The sequence below is a fragment of the Lissotriton vulgaris genome, chromosome 2_1 (genome assembly GCF_964263255.1).
Source record: "Lissotriton vulgaris chromosome 2_1, aLisVul1.2, whole genome shotgun sequence".
NCBI classification, from domain to species: Eukaryota; Metazoa; Chordata; class Amphibia; order Caudata; family Salamandridae; genus Lissotriton; species Lissotriton vulgaris.
In genome coordinates, this window is record NC_141687.1 from 448,658,634 (window position 1) to 448,681,868 (window position 23,235).

Genomic DNA, 23,235 nt, shown 5'->3' on the forward strand with positions numbered 1-23,235 from the left:
GATTCTCCTACATCTTGGAATGTAACATTTTGTCATGAAGCTGGCCCGGTGTCTTGTATTGGTTTACTGTTAAAGATCTGAAGATGTATAAGATGTATATATCTATAGGAATGTCTGATTTTATCATGTTTTATCCAGCTGATATTTGTAAATTTGTTATGATATTCAGTTCCATCTCAATAACAAAAAAAATCCAAAAAAAATCAACATGTACTATTTATGTAATTCAGTGCTAACGCTAAAGAAGTAAAAAATATTACGTAGGTCAAAAAATGAATGACCTCTGTACACAATTCAGGAATCACAAAACAGCAATAATTTATGAGGAAATTGACCATCCTTCAGCCAATCATTTTAACTTGTGGACCATTTGCTATCATATATAAAGATGTTGCTTGTGCACAATGACTTAAAGGAAGAATTACTGGACTACAGAGAAAACCTCTGGATGTAACATTTAAAATCATTGCATCCCTATGGACGGAACATCACTGACTACCACATCCTCATGGCATATTTCAAGAGATCTCAGGACTACATTGATTCCACATTCCAAATGCAATATTATCTTATGATGCTTTTTGAAAAAACAGTAGTGTCAGCTAAGCAGGCACTGAGTAAATAATTTTGTACCACTTGAGGAAGGCAGTAGTGGAAATATATTTTTGCTATTTTGATAATCTGTTTGTGTCATTTCTTTCTTGGATATGTCATTCTTTGCAACTTATTGTATGCTTTGGGATCTGGGCTTTTACCCTGACTGGCTGTTGTATTCCTTAAAAAAAAATTGTATATGTTTTGGGCACTGAGGAATAAGGATCCTGAATTCCCCACACTCATAGTATGTGATTCATATTAGCTATGTCCAGTCCTTGAATTAAAATCTACATTATTGATGCCTGTATAGATCTCAGAAATTATATAGGAAACACTATCAAGCATAAATTGCTTTGGGGAAAAGTGGTGCATCTTGCCACACAGGCTCATGTAGTTCATATATAGAGTCATCAGCGTGTTGGAGAATACATTACAGGGAATTCACTGTCTGATTAAGCTGCCAACGCATCAGTTTAGACTGCTGTTCTAGCTGTGATTACTCATTCACACATGATGGTTAGTGATGACATCATGGCTTACCTAAAAAATATCAAGGAAAACATGCCTATCTATGGTTTGCTCAAAACATACCTTTTGCCTGAATTCCTGGTGTAGGCGATCAAGTGATACCCAACCAGGAATGCAGGCTAAAATTCTTCATTGCTGCTCATGAAGGAATAGCATCTGCTCATGTAGGTGTGGTGGCTACAATTTCCTAGCTACAGAAACGCTCTTGGTGACATGGTCTATGCAAACAGACTAAACAAGACGTCCTGAGTAGTGACATTTGTTAACAAATTAAATGTTCCACTGCAGCTCGCCACCTGCAGGTGCCCCTCTTAATTCCAAATAAACCACTACAATGTGTCTATTTGGATCACTGTGGACCTCTGCACTAGATGGTACATTTAAACAAATTAATTTGGCTGTTGCGTCATGTTCTAGAGTCCTATGGGTGTGGCCACAGTGATCGTATGATGCTTGAACTGTTATTAAAGATTTTCTATATCATGTGTGCAGTCCTACACAGTAGGCCACAAGGGTTTCTCTGTAGTTCCCTGCCTCCTCCCACTACCCTCTGGGAGATCCCTCTACAAGCATTAAGTAATACCAGTATTGCGTCTCACTGGCTGGGGTCTTCAGATGCTGAAATTCCACTAGTTCCTCTTGCTTCTGCTAGTAAATGATGCACATCAGATGTGAGTCTACAGGTTTCTACAGCTACTCCTAACAATGAAATTGTTTATTACCAATCATCTTTGAAGGTGTCTACCAGGTCTCCTTTACCACGTGAGGTCCTTGTTTTTGCTTCAGATTTCTTGCATACATCACTGCATGGTGGATGTGCATTTCTTCTTTGGCTGTAACAGACTCAACTGTTTTCTCAATGGGCCTATGTTTTGATTTCTATTTTACTGGTTTTCGTATTAATTTGGATTGTATTAATTACAGTATTTTTCTTGCTTGTGAATGGTCATTACCTTCCAGAATGCTCTGCTTCTGAACTGGAAGATGTAGTGCTGAGACCTCATTCTTTTTCACATAAATTTTGAGGAGACCTGTCCCGTGTGAGATTTTCTGAATTTCCTGTCTCTGATTAAATAGTTTGGGATAAGGTCCCATTTTATATTTTTGGTCCTACAGACACTTTACAGATTATTTATGCGTTTATAGTTGCTATGGATGAAATAATTACTCCAGGTTCAATAACTGATGAATGGGATGTAGAGACTCTTACAAAAATGTTTTCTAAATTAGAATCTTAGAAAAGATTTAAAACTGAAGATTTGTATTTAAATTCTGCCAAAGATGATGAAATGTTTTATCCTCAATATACTCACCATTATTTACATGGAGCTTGTACTCCACATAAAATTTTCAAATACACACAATGAGAACATTGCCCAACACCATGTGTGGGTTGTTCAAAAGCATATTTGAAAAAGGTTGCATATTTTTCTGGTTAACAACCCTTTAGACCCAGCTCAGTATTATTATGAGCTTATTGCTTTCCCAGTGAATATGCTGTCTTATTTATTTACCAATTGACCCTCCAAGGCTACAAATATTGGAAGGGAAGGGAAACTTTGTATTGAAATTGAGTTAGGGAACAAAACGCTGGCAAGTCCAGGGCATTAATTCTTTATTTAGACCTTCTCTGATCCCTAGATAAATTATATTTCTGAACAAAATGTTGCAACATACTACTTGCCTGCGTCTGGCAAAAAAAATAAGATTTGTACCCTCCTAGCATTTGCTCCTTTGCATATTTTGATGATTGGCAACACTTTGCAAATGATACTGAACAATAATGGTTGTAATGCACATCTTTTAAACTCCTCAATGGGGTTTAAAGCAAGCAGACTAGATCCCCAGTATATGCAGTCACAACATTCAGGGGTGGCTACCACCCATAGCATAATTTTTCGCATTTAAGCAACACCTTCCTCTTCTTTCCAATGGCATGATTTACAATATTTCTTTCTGGGTCCCAGGTCACCATGTTCTAAATGTTTCATGTATGCCATTTGCAATAAACTTAGGAAAGTTTATTAGCAAAAAGCTGCTGAATGATTGAATCAAATTGACCGGGCTAACCTGGATAAAACAGTGTCTGCTGTGGATAATGGCAATGTTGACTCCTATTTATTATTTGAATAATATTTTATCATCTGCATTCAATATACTGAAAAATGACATTTCTCTTCTAAAGCATGGGCAAAGTTAGTTAAGATCATTTATCCAACTGAGTTGACACTACAGGTTTTAAAATCAAACAATGTGAAATGGAAATATCTGAACGTGAATGAGGTGTTTTTGACTTATAATTTAACATGTACATAAAGACTAATGAAAAAGAAACATGCAACGTGTACAATGTTGAACATAGAGCATTTGGAAAAATTGCCCTTTACAATACATCTGTTGTATGGTAAATCAACAGGTGTATTTCATTACCAATAATTTTAAATCTTGTCGGACACATTTTCAAGGAGGCAGATATGGAGCTATGTGGAAGAGTTTTGTACATGAAACCTCGTTTATACGCTTCAATTACAGATGTTTGAGTGAGGAACGGAAGTCTGCATTAGCGGAAACAAATGGGAAACTTTGTCACCCATTCATTAATTTGTAAAGCGGTGATACATCATGGGGCATGCAATGCTTCCATAGCTAATTTAGCATGTTATCTGAAGGGTGCCAGCTATCCTGGATTTGGACAGCGTTACGATTGTTATGACATTTTGAAATGAAAGTCATTTGATCCTGAATAACCAAGGATGTTGAAGTCAAGAGTGCCATATGTACTAACAGTTTCCCGGGTTGTACTTTTTGTAATAATCTTTATTTTCACCCACTCACATGATTAGGGAAGTTACCTTGTGGCCATTCACTCCTATTTTTAACACTAACTTTGATAAGTTAAGTGGATTGGAAGCCTTATTGTTTCAAAAGGATTTGGCATTAACATCTGCTTGAGGACCCTTTGATTTTCAAGCTGCAGGGTCTTGTTATAAAGTATAATCGCAATTGGGCACAAACTTGCTGCAGCATTTTGGTGAATTTGCCCATCAAATATTTGATGTTTCAAGTATTGCAGGAGTGGTACACTTTCTCAAAGCAATTGCGTCTGGCTTTGTTATTCAGTCCCAGGCTGTGTTCAGAGTAATACCGTCCATATTGCACTCTTTGGTTTCCATAGTATCTGGAGATATACTACTTCTGGTATTTCTGATCATTGATATTTTGGTCCTATTTTGTTGCACTGAAATGGATGTCCCACCTCAAGCCAAAATGGTGATGGACTTACTACAAATCCTGCTATCACATACATATATCTCCTACATACCTGATACTCAGACGCAAAGGAAAGAGACGGATTTTGTAGATATGATTCAACCTCCGATTTAAATAGATAAAACTCCAAACAAGGATCTATGATGAAAATAGGAAGATATACTATCACCTGAAGGGTAGAAAGCCACCTAATGTGAAGCCCCATACAGGTATGGAAGCGGTACAAAAGGGGGTGGTAATGGACGGAGCATCTGAACCAATCAAACACTCACACCCAGTCAAAAGATCTGGGTTTAATCCATCACCGTTCTTTAGCCCACTCTGCCACCCCAGTTCAGACATGGCTATATGCAAATCAGTCTGACCCTGTGCCTCATGGGAACAGTCCAGCCCGAACTGCCAAACCATGCCTTCCCTGGACCGGAAACAAGCTTCCGAGGACCAGTTTCTGGCATTCATTTTGTACCGCTTTTGGCCGCCATAAGTGTGGCAGGGTATGCTCAGACGTGAGTCCCTTGCTCACTTTGCCACTGGATTCAAGCAAGCCGGGCTGAAGACGGCTGGAATGCCAGAAACCGGTCCTCGGAAGCTTGTTTCCGGTCCAGGGAAGGCATGGCTTGCCATTCGGGCTGGACTGTTCCCATGAGGCACAGGGTCAGACTGATTTGCATATAGCCATGTCTGAACTGGGGTGGCAGAGTGGGCTAAACAACGGTGATGGATTAAACCCAGATATTTTGACTGGGTGTGAGTGTTTGATTGGTTCAGATGCTCTGTCCATCACCACCCCCTTTTGTACCGCCATACAGGTATGGAAAGCACACCTCACATCTCACACCTCACTCAAGGTGGAAATAAGCAAACCTACCCAGAGAAGTCTGGGTCAGCCCTTATCAAAGAATTTAGAACATACTTCTGCTAGACAGATGGAAGATGTAAGGGATGCCGCTCCTGGAGATACAATTCAGACACTGCAACCATGTATTCGGGCTTTGTACCGGTCACCGTAGTACATAGTAAAGATATCTATATAAACAAAATGAATGGCGGATATTAGGAGAATTGGCAACGGGGCTGTTTTGCTTCCCGCAGGAGCGTTGGTTCACCCTACATTCATCAAGGTATAGAGCTACATGCTAGCTGCTGGCAAATTACAGCGGGACCGCATATCAATCTACTTACACAGGGATATAGGGAGCGTATACTCGAGGCATATCAATCCACTTACACAGGGATATAGGGAGCGTATACTCAACTCATGAGGGGGACCTCCCTCCTCTAAAAGCGTGCTCCGCTGGTCAATGTCAATATGCTGGATAAGTTACACACAGATGAGACTTCATGCTCGCTGGCGAGTAGTTACAGCCAGACCACCTGGTAGTCGAGATAATCGGAGAGAAATTAATGCATACGCTCAGCCCATAAGGAGGACCTGAACATCCTCATGTCTCAAGAGAAGCAAAAGAATGCGGGGCAACATGGCCAGAACAAATCAAGGAGTCGGTGGCGGGGCTTCTTAAATCACCACACTCCGTACATGTCTGTAAGAGTATGCCCAGCTCGGGGAACTTGGCGCACTGTCCTCTGTAAAAGTGTGGGTACCCGCGCAATTCCTCCCGCTTACTTCGATATCAGGGTGGTGTACCGACAAGGAACACTTCTTCATGGTTCCAGCGCAGCAAGCCGTCCAGGGTTCAACATATTCAGGCAGAGGAGGGAAAATTTCAATGATTCACGTGCCCTCGCAAGCCAATGAGAGGCTGCACCCATTCTGAGGGCCATGATAGACAACGGACTGCTCAATAGCAAAGTCTGTCCACACATCACCGGCGGCCATCGTAAGGCAAAGGATAAACTCATACATATCACAGGGGACAGGTACAGGCACAAGTAATAAGGTGAAATGAGGATGCCCCTCCCGGAAGGCCCATCATTCTAACAGTTAGAGGGATCTTGGAAAAATTGAATTACAATCCAAATACAAAACAGGGAAAACTGTTTTTCTTACAGACAGATGGACGGGTATTGCAAGCGCTCAGAACGGACTGTATTCAGTGCGAAGGTAAACATATCCCATAAAGTGTATACAAATTACAAAAGGAGGGCCCCCCCCAGCGATCCCAGCATATGGATCCAACTATCCCATTAACACAAAAAGAAGAGACCACAAATGATGCTATGGCATTCTCCTATGAGCAATTCTCATTGAGACCTCTGTTTACAGCATTCAGGAGGTAGATCCAAAATACCTCTCTTTTTTTGTGAATCGCAGTTGGTTCTTGTCCTGGGTTAACGAGGATTCTTTCCAAAATCGACCACTTGATATCATTTTCAGAATTATTTTTCTGTAGCCAATAGCAGACTAGAGGGGCTGAGAGTTTTTTTATTCGGATGTTTGACTTATGCTCCCCAATCCTAACTCTGCACTCCCATCCAGTTTCTCCAACATACACAAGGTCACAAGGACACATGATAATGTAGATAATATTGGAGGTACAGCAACTAGTCATTCTCTGAAGGCTAACAGTATGCTCAGGGGTCTTGCTGGTATCGCCCACCATCGCGTTGGGACAGGCATGGCAACTGCCACAGCGATGGTTGCCTAGGATGGGACCAGGACCACATATGGCTTTTTGGAGGGGGGCAGATGCCTCCCGCAACTTCCCTTTACCAAGATAGTTTTTAAGATTCTTGTTTCTCTTAAAGGCAAAGATGGGTTTGGGGAGTTTGTCTTCACCATTGCCCAGATTCAGGAGATGCCAACCTGAATTTATGGTCTGTTTGAGTTTGTGGTTGATGTTAGAATGTCTGGTCATGCAGACACATTTGTCCATAGATTTGTTTTCCCTGGGCATGAACATTGACTCGCCATTAAAATATCTTGCCTTTTAAATGATTCTTTGATCAGTTTATGGGGTAACCACGATGAGAAAGTTTTTCTTTGCGGATATCTGCTTGCCAAAAATTACAAGAGTTCCCTTGAGTCTAAATTAATACAGGTTTACATAAACATACCTCAAAATACAAAAAGTACAATCATATTATACACCAAAGATTGAAAGTTAAAAAATCATTTATTATAAATTGTAACAGTGGCTAGACCTTCCTGAGGCGGAAGCCAGGAAGCGCGAAGGCTATTTTAATAATATTGAAAACGAAATATTTTAAATTGTTGTCTGCCAATTGTGGAACCGAATTGGTAATTTTATAACAAAAAGGGGGTGGGGTCGCACACTACTCACACACCGGTGGAAGTTGCCCCTAAGGACTCTGGTCATTGTAGTAGAGTGTTCGCGATGCATCATCTTTCGATCTTGCTATCTTCGCTGTCTTCGCCATCCCTGGACACGTGTTTCGGGTTTTCAACCCTCGTCAGCAGGGATAGGCAGTGTTCTGGGGTCGCCGATGGCTGCCAATATCTGCCAGGTATAGTACCACTCCGGCGCGTAGGTGCGGGATCCCAGGCTCGTCAGCCCGCTGCTCAAGAGAGCTTTAAGTTACAAAAAGGGGGTGGGGTCGCACACTACTCACACACCGGCGGAAGTTGCCCCTAAGGACTCTGGTCATTGTAGTAGAGTGTTCGCGATGCATCATCTTTCGATCTTGCTATCTTCGCTGTCTTCGCCATCCCTGGACACATGTTTCGGGTTTTCAACCCTCGTCAGCAGGGATAGGCAGTGTTCTGGGGTCGCCGATGGCTGCCAATATCTGCCAGGTATAGTACCACTCCGGCGCGTAGGTGCGGGATCCCAGGCTCGTCAGCCCGCTGCTCAAGAGAGTTTTAAGTTACAAGAAGGGGGTGGGGTCGCACACTACTCACACACCGGTGGAAGTTGCCCCTAAGGTCTCTGGCAACCCCAGAAGATAAGAAGATGGCCTATTCCCTGCTGATGAGGGGTAAATACCCCGAAACACGTGTACAGGGATGGCGAAGATAACAGATACCTGAAAGAAGATACATCGCGGAATACAAACTACACTGACCACAGTCCTTAGGGGCGATCCCGCTGGTGCGTGAGTGGTGTGCGACCCCACCCCCTTTTGAAATGTTTAAAGCTCCCTCGAGCTGTTGGCTGACGAGCCTGGGACCCCGCACCTGCGCGCCTGAGTGGTCCTAGACCTGGCAATATTTGGCAGCCACCGGCAACCCCAGAAGATAAGAAGATGGCCTATTCCCTGCTGATGAGGGGTAAATACCCCGAAACACATGTACAGGGATGGCGAAGATAACAGATACCTGAAAGAAGATACATCGCGGAATACAAACTACACTGACCACAGTCCTTAGGGGCGATCCCGCTGGTGCGTGAGTGGTGTGCGACCCCACCCCCTTTTGAAATGGTAATTTTATAAGTCTTATTGCCGAGGGGACTCTGCTGTAACTTCACTTACCACAGCACTTCAGGTCTTACAGCCGATTAGGTGCTGTTAGAGCCGATATCTTTCTGTGGCCGCCATCTTGGGGGTAGGATGCCGGTTGCGCTCTAGCAGCCTGGCCCCTCCCGACCTCTCTGGCATAAAAGGTAGCCCTTCATCGCGCATTTCTAGCTGTAAAAGTGTCTAGAACTTCCTGAGGCAGAAGCCGGGAAGTGCGAAGGCTATTTTAATAATATTGAAAACGAAATATTTTAAATTGTTGTCTGCCAATTGTGGAACTGAAGTGGTAATTTTATAAGTATTATTGCCGAGGGGACTCTGCTGTAACTTCACTTACCAAAGCACTTCAGGACTTACAGCCGATTAGGTGCTGTTACGGCCGATATCTTTCTGTGGCCGCCATCTTGGGTGTAAGACGCCGGTTGCGCTCTAGCAGCCTGGACCCTCCTGACCTCTTCCAGTATAAATGATTACATCTGTCCGTCCGCGCAAAGGCAAGCCCGTCTGCGCCCGGACAGGGCCCAGGGCCAGACCCCTGCCCAAAAACATCCCATCAGCAATCTGTGCTACCGTAGCGCGACGCTGCTATCCCTTCGCCCGCAGGTCAGTTGCCAATGCAATCAATTCTCATTCTATGATGCTCCTGATCCCTGTATTAAGACATGTACTTACTGCTCTTTTACAATAGACACCAACCTTTGTACCAGCAAAATCTATTTTTCCTCGGGACAGAAAGAAAAAAATCACTACATCCAGGCAGCACTTATTAATGCCAGGTCAATGTGTAAACACAAAGAAGAGATAGCAGAATTAATTAGCATTAACAACTTGGATCTGCTATTCATTACGGAAACCTGGACTAATCCATCATCAGACCCAGATTTAATAATAGCAGTTCCAGACGGCTATAATATCCGGACACAGGACAGGGCTCTAAAAATAGGTGGAGGAATAGCTATAATACACCGTCAAAATCTGGCAGCCACCATAAATCAAGTCCCCACCTCGACCTGTGAGGCCATGCTCTTCTCAATTTCATTGGGAACTTCACAGCGCTTTAAAGGTATTCTGTTATATCGGCCCCCGGGCAGTAAAGCCCCATTTCTAGCCTTCATCACCGATATAATGGAATCCCTAGCGACAGACAATACCACTACTATATTGGGTGATTTAAATTTTCCTCTAGAGGACTTCTCTGACAGAGATAAAACTACCCTTCTTTCAGATCTACAATCCTTGGGTCTTACACAACGGGTTCTTAAAAGTACCCACAATGCAGGTCACACGTTGGATGGGCTGTTTACGAATGTTGTAAATGTTAAAATCAAAAATGTACCACCCCTGGCTTGGTCAGACCACCATGCAATCATATTTGAAATTCCTATAGATTGTCCACCTCCTGTTCAAAGGGTGAAACATATTAACAACATGTTCAAATCATGGAAAGAGATTGCTAACCAACAGTTTACCAATCTTTGAACTACATCAAAATATGATAGGCTAGATGATCCCAATTTAGCTGCAGAAGCATATACACACTGGTTAACCAATGCTATCAATGAGACAGTTCCTACTAAATCATTGTCAAAAAATCGAAGTACTCCATCTGCTACATGGTTCACTAGTGCCCTTAGAGAGCAAAGAAAGATATGTAGGAACCGGGAAAGACAGTGGAGAAAAGCATATTTGTCAGAAAGGAAGGCAATATACAAAAAAGAACTTGTGATATATAAACAGATGATTATTAAAGAAAAGAGTACCTATTACTCAGCTCAAATAGAACAAGTCAAAAATTCTAATAAGCAACTTTTTCAAGTTGTTAACAAACTGTCTAAACTACCTTTGCAAACAACCCCGCCGCCTACCCAAGATTTCTGCAATCATTTGGCTGATCATTTCTATGGGAAAGTTAATGATATATACACCAACCATACTAACAAACGTCTCTCGGTCCCTCTCACTAATGAACCCAAGTCTACATTCAAGACCTTTCAAAAGGTTGAAATGTCCCAAGTCAAGAAAATTATGGCTTTAGTTAAGTCTGCCCACTAGCAAACCTCGTTCCTGTGGCAAATATTGTAGCTGCTTCTCTAACTGAAATATTTAATTCAATGTTCCTCAATGGTATTTATCCTACCATTTGGAAAAACATTTTGTGGAAATCCCTCCCAAAAAAATCTCAATCTTGGCGATGAAATGGCCAGTGTCATTAACAAAGAGCTCCAATTTGTTGACCAAGGGCTTTAAACAGCGATCAATGTATTTGGAGAGGGGCAGATCCAATTGTAGATACAATGGGACTTAGAGGAGGGTCAAGAACAATCTTATGGGTCTTTGGAACCCCGTAAATGATGGGCAAAGCTAGGGGTAAAAAATTGAGCTTCTTTAAAACAGATATACCCCATGTCCACCTCCTACTCCACCATGGAGAGAATACGTTGCTTCAGGGCAGGTTCGGTGTTCCTGACAATCCTTTTGTAATATTTGGTGGAGGAAAGAAGGGTATTCATTTTCTCCACATAAGCTGGATTATCGAAAATCATGATACCCCCACCCTTATCGCAGGGCTTGATCTTGAGAAGTTTATTTTCTTTCAAGGACATCAGTGTGGTATTTCCAGCTGTGGACAGATTAGATGTAGGTTTGGGCACATACTTATTGATTTCTTCAATGTCAGTGCTAACAGCCTTCTCAAAGATACCCACCTCAGGTCCAACTACATCTAGGGTGGGAGTAAAATCGGATGGGGGTTTCAGTCCGGACATGTTCTCAATGGTCTCAGGGGCGAGCCTAGTAAGAAAGTATTTTCTCAACCTAACTTTGCGGAAGAATAAATGCAGATCTTTCAAAAACTCAAACTTGTTGAAGTTGATGGGCGGGACAAAGGAAAGACCCCTAGATAGAAGGGACACAGCTCCCGAATCGAAGTTTTGCAGTAGATAGGTTAAAAACTGGGATGCTTCTTATGTTTTCCAGTATTGATGGTGTTGTGTCTGGATGTACATTTGTGGCGGGCCCTGACCCTGATTGAAACTCCTCTGTTGGGAAGTCCCTGTTCTGGGGCACATTAGAGTGTCTTTAATTCACAAATTGAACATGGACTGATCTTTGTCCAGTGTAACCTGCATGTGGTTACACTGCATCCAGCCTGTGTTCCCCTTCTGTGGTGCCCTTTTGAGTGTTCACTGGATGTGTGTATTGCAATGGAATTGGTTTAATCTATGGCTATAGATCTGCAGGTGTATTCATTGAGGGCTCATTTTTAGTGCTGTCCTAGGAGATTGCCTTTGCTGCAGGGGGCTTATTAGGAGCCACTATCACTGTATACTCAGCTCCTGGATTCCTGGAATCTGACTCTCCTACTGCAGTTACACTATCAGCTGCCACACCATCAACATCTGCTGATTGGGCTGAATATTACCATGTCTCATCCTGGAATCTTGCTGTTCAGACCACTGTAGATCTATTGTCCGTGGATGTTGGATCCTTCCTGCACCCCAATGACTCTCCGAAAATGGGAAACATTCCGAAAAAAAATTACTTTTAATTTTGTTATATCAGTTGCATTCTTGTAATTGCTATTTGTATGGTGTTCATCTGCTTTGTTATTAAAGTGTATTTTATAATCATTTTATTTTACATTTTCGGATGGCTTTAATATTTTTATTTTTGAGCTGAGTCTCCTTGTGGCCAAGGGAAGGTTGTATTGAATTATATTAGGGCCCGGGCTGAGTCTCCATTTTAGATTAAACTTGTTAGATTGACATATTTTTCTAATGATGACGATTTGCATGTTTTTACATTGACACATAGAACGAGATTCCTTTATTTCATTTTGTCTTTTGGAGATATCTCTAAGGCTTCAGACAAACCATTGCATCAGCTCCTCACCTTTAACACGGAGCAAAATGAATGGTGTTTTTCTATACAAACAGTCTCTGTGTTACATTCAGTAGAAGAGCACTTCTGCTGATTTTATTCTGGAACGTGTTGCATCGTTAAAGAGAAGCAACCCTAATGACTCTGAGCTCTAGCCTTCATGGGAGGATAGCCAGTTCTACAAGTCCCTATATTCAGAAGTGCATGTTGGCCTGATACATAGTTCTATTTAATTCGTAGGAACCAAATAACAGTTCAAACAGGTAGCATTCGGGATGGCTCCAAGTGGCAGGCTCTTCTTGATATAGAAAAGGGGGTGGTGATGGACAGAGTATCTGAATTAAGCAGAACACTCGTACCCAGTCAACAGATCAGGGCTTGATCCATCACCGTTTTTTAGCTCACTGCACCATCCCAGCTCAGAACCTGGCTTACATGCAAATTAGTCTGTCCCTGGCCCAGTGCATCATGGGAACAGGGCAGACCAAACTACAAAGCCAATTCTTTTACCTGAAAGGAAACAAGCTTCCGGGGACCGGTTTCTGGCATTACAGCCGTCTTCGGCCCGGCTTGCTTGAATCCTGATGGTGCAGTGAGCAAGGGACTCATGTCTGAGCATACTCTTCCACGCTTATGGTGGACAAAACGATTCAGAAAAGGGGGTGGTGATGAACAGAGTATCTGAATTAAGCTGAACACTCGTACCCAGTCAACAGATCAGGGCTTGATCCATCACCGTTTTTTAGCTCACTGCACCATCCCAGCTCAGAACCTGGCTACATGCAAATTAGTCTGTCCCTGGCCCAGTGCATCATGGGAACAGGGCAGACCAAACTACCAAGCCAATTCTTTTACTGGAAAGGAAACAAGCTTCCGGGGACCGGTTTCTGGCATTACAGCCGTCTTCGGCCCGGCTTGCTTGAATCCTGATGGTGCAGTGAGCAAGGGACTCATGTCTGAGCATACCCTTCTACGCCTATGAGCTGGGATGGTGCAGTGAGCTAAAAAACGGTGATGGATCAAGCCCTGATCTGTTGACTGGGTAGGAGTATTCTGCTTAGTTCAGATACTCTCTCCATCACCACCCCCTTTTCTGAATCGTTTTGTCCACCACAAGCGTGAAAGGGTATGCTCAGATGTGAATCCTTGCTCACTGCACCATCAGGATTCAAGCAAGCCGGGCCGAAGACGGCTGTAATGCCAGAAACCGGTCACCGGAAGCTTGTTTCCTTTCCAGTTAAAGAATTGGCTTGGTAGTTTGGTCTGCCCTGTTCCCATGATGCACTGGGCCAGGGACAGACTAATTTTCATGTAGCCAGGTTCTGAGCTGGGATGGTGCAGTGAGCTAAAAAACGGTGATGGATCAAGCCCTGATCTGTTAACTGGGTAGGAGTATTCTGCTTAGTTCAGATACTCTGTCCATCACCACCCCCTTTTCTGAATAGTCTCTTCTTGAGGCAGCAACGAATAATTATAATTGTACAATCTGTTACATTATTGGGCATGGCAATTTGCATACTCTCAACTGCGTGGATAGCTAAGTCCATCTGCATGTTTGTGTTTCCGATTTCTATTGTATTTACACTATTATTTGTCTGAAGACAATAACTTCCATGTTTACTATATGACATCTCTGACAATTCTTCTCAAATCCAATTTTCTCTCTTACAATCCATTAAAGCTGTAGAGTGTTTAAAGAGCATGAATGCTCAAGGGCCTAATCAGATCTTTACCGCTCTGAGATTATGGTTTGGGCCACTCATGTTAACTTACTCTTAAACCACATATTAGCAGGTTCAGATATCCCAGAAACCTAGAAAGGGCAGAAATTGGTATAATTTATAAAAAGGGCAAAAAGGACAATCCTGCCAGCTGTACACCAATTTTTCTGCTGATCACTTCGCAAAAAGTGTTTTCTAAACAGGTTTTAGACAGATTTCATACATGAATGGTTTATGAACATTTTCTAGCTCAGCTGGTTTTCGCAACAAAAGTAACACAATAGATTAAGTCTTCAAATCTAATATGTTACATTGGAAGTATGTGAACCTCTTACGACAGGATTTGTATGTGTGTTTGGTGACTTAAGGGCCACTTTTGACATCATGCTGAGGCTTGAGTTGCGGACAGTTAATATCAATAATACTTCACATCAACATTTATGTTCCGGTTTAGTGGGAGTGGAAGTGGGGGTAGTGGCGAGCTAACAGATCATATTGCCATACAAACAAGGGTCAGACAGGGTTGTACATTCGCTCCAGGTTTATTCACAATGTATATCAAAGATTAACACCCGTAAAAAAATATATTACATTTAACACGCATAAATCATATTGAAGAAAATTGAAATTGCGGAATACAGTATTAGAAAGAGTTTACAATTTTGACTACTCGTCCATCTAAATTTCAAATTATTTGTCTTGGTCCCACCATATTACCAAAAGTGGTCTGGTAGTGCAGCGCAGAGTAGCCACCGCACTATAACTCCATAAAATTACTTTATCAATATCTGTGTCTCTGACCTTACAATTACACAGATAAAGGCTCAAGCAGCTGCATGTTATGGAGCTGAGATTTGCAGTAACCATAATGTAAATGTTTTGACTGGTAAGGAGAACAACTTTGTAAGACATCTCCTTCATATGTCATTTAGTACCCCATAACTCACCCTTTTTTTGACTTGGGCCTAAAAAAATATTTTATTTAGCAAATTAAGAACCCTTGTGTAATGGTTGAGAATATGATAGACCAAAGAGTTGTTATTGTACATAAATGGCCTAGTGCCCTAGATCTATATTAATTTTCGGATGACCTAGAACATTTCTAGGAATTTAAACTTTACCACAAAGCGAAAAGTACCCTTATATATATATATATATATATATATATATATATATGTATATCCACACACACTGCTTAAAAGCTGCTCCAAAGCGTATGTTCAAGCAAGCAGGCACAGACCCATTTCTTGGTGCTGAATCACAAGTTTTATTTGTCAGCCATTACGCATTAAGCTAAACAGTAGTCAGACCCATTATGAAGCTGCACCTTAACACGTGATCGCTGATCTGGTGTAAACATAAAGAAAACATTTGATTCTGGCAATAATGCTAAATACAACGAAAAAACAGACTTTCAAAGTGGTATTTCTCCGGTCCTGATTTAAAAGGGCACAGTAAATACATTTTAGGGAAATGAAAAAATCCACATGGTAATATTTCCGATGGTTTTAAAAAAAAACATAATTTCAAATATACTTTTCTTTCTTTTTTTCTCCTCCAACATTATAAATATTAAACATAGAAAATATAAATAAATTTATATAAGTATACACATTTTCTCTATATATAAAAATAAAAAATTTACTTTAAAACATGTAAAAAATCATTAGATTTATAAAAATGTTTTATATCAGGTCCCATACTTCTATTTGATAAATTGCCTCAATGCAGAGTATTCTTCTTGGATCCTTCAAGTCTGCTATTTGATAATTAGTTCTAAAAGAACAAAATACCCAAATCATTGCATAAATGCGAATTATATTTCAAAGTGCCACAACGAATCAAAAATACTAAGGGTTTAAATTTTGTCTATATTTAATGTAAAACACTCTAATAAAAAATGTACAAGTATATAGTGTGCAAAAAAGTGCATAAGGTGAGAAATTAAAAATGTTAAAAAACTAAAAGGATCATTGGTTAAAGAGAAATCTTAGCAGCTTTTTACGTGGAACTGGATATTTACAATGATATTTATAAGTTTCATTTCTATATATTTAAACCTGAGGTAGCCTCACAAAAAATTAAGGTAAAATCAGAGATGGATTAGCGAGGCAGGCCAAACTGGTGATGAAAACAAGGGCTGCAGATGTAAGGTAACAGACAAGTGTATAAGTCTTCTGTATTATTTAAACCTCCAGGAGCCATGCTATTAAAATTGAGGATATAGTGGGTCTCCAACTTCCGTAAGGAATTATCCCTGTCGTCACCTTTCTTGGTTTTTGGAATAGTATCTATTACATAATATGTGAGGTCTTTAAGATTATTATTGTGTACCTCACAAAAGTGTATGGCCACTGGATAAGTTGGGTCCTGATTACTGATTGCCCGGATGTGTTGCAGAATTCTTTTTCTGGTGGGTAATTTGGTGCTGCCTACATATGTTAAAGGGCAAGTACATTCCAAAATATAGACTGCATATTGGGTTTTGCAGTGAAGAGGTTTGTTGATTTTTATCTCCTTTTCACTAAATGCAGTACAATAATTGGTCTTGTTAATGCCATGTTGGCAAGCTTTGCAAGATCTGCATTTGATAAATCCGTTGGGAGCCATCAACCAGTTAGTAGATGATGACCTTTCCGGGCTACTAGACACCAGAGCATTGTGCATAGAGGGTGCTCTTCTAAAGGTGATGCAAGGTTTAATAGGCATCTCGGCACCTGTTATTGGGTCATTTTTGACCAGGGCCCAGTTTTTGTTGATTATTTTAGAAATGTTTTTTTCTTGTGCACTGTAAGGAATTATTAATCACACTGAATCAGTGCTGGCAGCCTCAGTCAGGACCTTGTCTTGAGTATTTTTCGGACTAAGGAGATCATCCCTATCTAATTCCTGAGTTTTTTATGCCACTCTGGATGGTTTTGAGGTGATATCCTCTGGCCAGAAACCTATTTTTACATTGCGTTTGGGCTTCAGCTAGATCCGATGGGATACTGCAGATTCTTTTAATTTGCAGCATCTCCCCGTAGGGGTTGCTGTGCACCAAATGTCTTGGATGAAAGGTGGAAAATGGATTTGCTTGCAGTTCCTTTCTGTGAAGTCTGGTTTCCAATCTTATTTCTGACTCGTAAATCTCTACATCTAAAAAGTTAATTTTAGAGCTGCTTATAGTTGAGGTGAAATGTAAATTGACATTATTTATATTGATGGTTTCAACAAAGTTCAATGCCTGTTCAATGGTCCCATCACACACCAAAAATAGGTCATCAATATACCTATAATATAGTTTTATATGGTCATCATACGTTTTTTTGTGCGTGCCTTTGAGGACCAGCTCCTCCTACCAGCCCATAAACAAACAGGCATAGCTGGGGGAGAAGCTGGCCCCCATTGCGACACCCCGCATTTGTTGGTAAAACATTTGATTAAATAGAAACATATTGTTGTTAAGACAAAAGTTAATCATGTCTAACAGCATAGTGTCATGCTTGGGACAAACAGTATTATTCTTGGTTAAAAAGTACTCCACGGCAAGCAGACCGCCTTTGTGGTCAATACACATGTACAATGAGGACACATCTAAAGTTAAAAAATAAAAACACTGTTTCCACTCAAAGTCTCTGGTTTTGTGTAAAAAGTCACTGGTATCTCTTAAATAAGAAGACAATCCCATCACCCACTTCTGCAGAAAATAATTAATATATTTTGAAACCTTTTCCAAAAGACTAAATCTAGCTGATATAATTGGCCTGCCCGGAGGTTTCATCACATTCTTATGGACTTTGGGTATAAAGTAGATGTTAGGAATGGTTGGATGGTCGTTTCGTATGAACTGATATTCGTCCATGAATATAAGTCCAGCACTTTTCCAGGCAACCAGCTTCACATAGAACACACTGGCTGCCTCCTTGATGGCTAACGCACTGCTTAATCTGTAACAGGACCGGTCATTAAGTTCGGAAAGTGCTTCTGATGTGTACTCTTCTTTAGACCATAACACCACATTTCCTCCTTTGTCAGAATTCCTCACTATTACATTCTCGTTTTGTTGTAGTCTATTAATCAGACAGTAATATTGCCTGTTTCTACTAGAAATTTTCTTTTTGGAGTTGCAGGTTCTTAGTTGAGCTTTTTTATTTCTTCTGTTATGTGCTCACTGAAAATGTCAATACCGGAGTGAATTTCGTTTTTTTCTTAAATGGAGTGGTTTTAATTTCAAAATTGGTGTTGACCTGAGATTGACTGAGACAAATAGGGGACAAGGGATCATATTCCACATATGCATTTTCCTTTTGCAAATCCGTCAAAGTGGTTAGCAGTGCTAGTTCTGAGTCAGATCTCGAAGTGGTATTAAAGACCAAAGTTTCTTGTGTACTGGGAACAACTTTGTCCGTGGGTTTATTAGACATTTTTAAACCATGAAATTTACGTAGTTTTAATTTTCTAACAAATTGGTATATATTCATGTGTGTATAGGATAATCAAAGTTAGATTCATTGCAGAAAGATAAGCCCAATGCTAGTATTTGAATTTCCGCTTTAGTTAAAACCACTTCAGACAAATTGATAACAGTTCTTTCATTTGTCTCACATTCCGTTATGAGCGACTCCACCAGCCTCTCCCGAGTTTGGGAGGGAGGGCGAGGGGTGGGAGAAAAGTAGACCAAGATTGTTTTGTGTGTGTAAAAGGCCGCTTTATTAGGAAACAGGTGCACATTATAAATATAAAACCTTGGCAACGCCTTACAAAACTATACCTCACTAAATAAATAAATAACTACAAACCCCGCCCCCAACCCCCTCCCCTAAAATGCTTTGGCCCCTCCCCCGCCCAACAATACAGCAATAAAACATTACAACAACATTATAAACATCACGTCATCAATAAAACATTACGTCATAAATCAAATCATTACGTCATCATTAAAGCTTTATTCCTCAAACCCAAATCACATATTGAAAGCCAGGCACTCTATAACCATAAACCCTGCCTGACCCTTCACTCCTGACAATACCCCCCCACAAACCTGAACGGTCAAACAATGACCAACATACCCCTGAACCTGTCAATCAAAGAATCGATCCAATACTCATCAAACAAATCTACCATAAACTGCACCGATACAACCAAAAACCCCGCCACCCAGAAAGGTAGGAGGGGGAGAGAAACTACACCACCTTCCTTTCTGCCACCCCCAAACCGTAAACTAGAAAGAACCAAACCAATATCAACGTTGCATAGCTAGCGAACACGCCAAAACCTCACGTAACTCCAACAAGTAGAGGTCCATACCCACCCTGGACAGGTGAACACCATCATCTCTGAAAAATTCCACCGTCTCAAATTTAATTTCCCTATGAGAAATCCTGCTAAAACCAAGACCACGGCAGCAGCGGGAAACTTCCGAGTTTACCTTCTTCCTGGCTCTGTCCACAGCCCTGGGATTGACTGCCCCTCTCCAGATCCTACGCGGTATCAATTCCGTCCAAAAGACATGGCACCCAGCCCAAAGCTCCTTGATAAGGCCCAGATCCCTTTTAATAGCTCGAAGTAACACCACACCTTTGGTAGCACAGAGATCGTTCTCCCCCAGATGAATGACCAAAATATCAGGACATAGACCGCCCACCATATTGTTGTTAAGACAAGGGATTAACTCTCTCCAGAGCATCCCACCTTTCCCCTTCCAAACCACATTAAACATTCGAGCATTAAAACCCAGGAGTTCTCCAAAGTAACTTTGTGCCGCCTGGACTCGGGCCCACTTCACGAAGGAATGCCCAACTATCCAAACTGTCACCACAGGAGAACGAGGCCCAGCAACTGATCCTACAAAAGAAAACAGAGTTAGAACTCATGGGAAGGAAGATGACGCATGCGCCTCCTCCGCTGGACTCCTCACGTAGCGCTGAAAACAGTTTGAAGACCAACGCCCCAATCTCATGATATCTCTGTCAGCCCAACCTCTGTTAAAGGCTTCAGTTGCAAAACCAATCCTGAAAGAATGTGTCCCATATAAGTTCCCATCCAGTCCCAAGTGCTGCAAAGCCTTGCGCAAAACCATTCGGTATTGGTATGTTGTAACAGGGGTGCCATCAATATGCTGAAAAACAAGCGCCTCATCACCACCCCCACAAAGTGAACGCCAGCGCCGCGCCAACAGTAAAGGGCAAGTAATCCTTGGAGCACGCGCCTGCAACCACACACCTTTCCCTTTTTTCGTCTGATCGGTTTTGGAGCTGGCCAGCCGGACATGCACCCCCTCAGCTGAACAAAAAACATCCCGCCAGAATAGGCCACACTTGTATTTCGAACCCAACAACTCCGAAACGCTGAAAGCTCCAAAAAACATGAATGCCATCAACATGGAAAATAAACATGACTCAAAGTCATCCGAAGGTAAAATAGTAATCAACCTGGCTAGTACCTGCCAAGATAAAGGAGCCCTGAGTCTAGTAGTATGCCCTTGCTCTCTGGCCCAACCCTCAAGCATCCTTCTGCCAATTTCCCCCGCTGTCTGGGAGTAACCCCACAACAGCTTACCCATAAAAGCTATCCCTGCCAATTTTCCCGCAATGGTTACCTTGGTCAACCCTCTATCCATTAGGTCTAAAATGAAGTTCACCACATCCTCAGAACGGCGCCAAACTTCTTCGCGCCTAGAAGCACCGGATTCCAGAAACTCCCTCCAGGCCAGAGAATAAGCAGAACGCGTAGACACAGACAAAGAACCTACCACCAGTTGTACGACCCGACCTTGCCTACGTGCCACAGATGAATCGGCATCGGGGTCGGAGTTCTGTCTGCGTCTCTCGCCAGTCCATGGAATCTCCCCCACTGTGAACGAGACAGAGCATCCGCAATGTCATTGTCCACACCCGGGATGTGCAAAACACGAAAATGAATGTCGTGTTTCAAACAACCCAGCACGAAGACTCTCATGAGCTTCAATACCTGTTCATCCCTGGCAGACTGTCTGTTAACGATCTCCACTAAAGCCATGTTATCCACACGAAAAAGCACTTTCTTGTGTGCCAATTCCTCCCCCCAAAGGGTCAAAGCCACCAGCAACGGGAAAAGCTCCAAAAAGGTAATGCTGCGACCGCCATTCAACCACTCATCCGGCCAACGTTCAGCGCACCATCTTCCATTCCAATACAGCCCAAAACCATCACTGCCAGCAGCATCCGAGAACATTTGCACATCCCACTGGAAGTCAACGTCCCGAACCAAAGGAATACCATTAAAGGAAGCAAGAAAAAATTTCCACATTCTCGAATCCTCCTTGACACCAGCAGACAAACAAACACGATGGTGAGGCAACTGATGACCTACAAGAGCCCTGCCCAACCTTCGACAAAAAGTCCTGCCTGCTCTCACCAGCCTACAGGCAAAATTGAGATGGCCTAGTAGCACCTGAACATCTTTCACCAACACTTTCCTTTTTGATAACATGGCTTCAAGTAAATCCAACATTTTCACTTTTTTATCTTCAGGCAGGCGAGCACACATTGCCACCGAATCAATCTCAATACCTAAAAAGGACAAAACAGTGGCAGGACCCATCGTTTTCTCGGGAGCCAAAGGAACTCCAGATCCTCCATGAGCCCATGGAAAGTGTCCAGAGCAGACTGGCACTCCGTGGAGCCCGGGGATCCGACAAAGAAAAAGTCATCTAGGTAGTGCGTTACCAGTGAGTGACAGGACTGCTGAGTAAAGTACCATTGTAGAAAAGTACTAAAACACTCAAAAAGAGCACATGAAATGGAGCAACCCATCGGCAGAGCCTTGTCCACATACCATTGTCCTGCAAAATGAATACCCAGGAGACACCAGTCGTCCGGGTGGACAGGCAACAGCCGAAAAGCAGACTTTAAATCACACTTGGCCATCTCAGCAGCTGCGCCCGCGGTCACAACAAGTGACATGGCCACGTCAACAGAGGGATAAGGGACTGAAACAGCCTCTGGGTCAATAAAATCATTGACAGACGACCCTTCTGGCCATGATAAGTGCTGAATAAGCCTGAATTGTCCCGGATCTTTCTTCGGGACCACTCCAACAGGTGATATAATTAAATTAAGGATCGGCCAATCATGAAAAGGGCCAACCATCCTACCTTCTTGTACCTCTTTATTTAGCTTTTCTTGCACCACTGCGCCATGCTCAGATGCTGATTTTAAATTAGCAGACCATCTCCTCTCCCTTGCTCCCATGTAACCAAGCTGGAAACCAAATTCAAAACCATCCAACAATTTTTTCTTTACTGCTTCATCCTCATAGTCTTGAAGCGCAAGGCGCAACCTCTCCAACTTAACCGGTGTATGAGCCCTTGGACCCAGCACCCTTAGAACCTCTGAATCCCCTACCCCCTGAAAACTGTGTGGGCGTCCCTGAACCACCTGCACTTGCCTGCTTCCCTTGTTGGCTTCCTGGTGGCTGGTTATCCCAGCATCTGGAAAATGGGTGTCTCCTACCGCAGCTAGAGCATTCGTGTTTAAACTTACAATATTCTCTGGTACAGGATCCCTTGTTAAACTCCAAGCAAGTGCCAATCCCTGACTGCGTGGTTGAAGTAGCTCCCACCCCTCCCCGGGTGGGCTTGCCCTGAAAGGGCCGGTAAACTAAAGGAAACCCACTTGCTGTAAAAATAGTCTTTCCCCCTGACGCAGAGCCCATTGTATGCTGCCATAAGTCAAGATCGAGCTCCCCCCACTAGGCCTCCGGATCCCAAGCCATCCTGGCCCTGAACTCCTCATCATGTTGGGACCAGGCAAACCCCCCTCCAGTAATCTGCGCCTTGCGCATAACGTCCATGTATTTAAAAAGAGACACGCTGCGCTCTGGAAACTTTTCACAGTATACA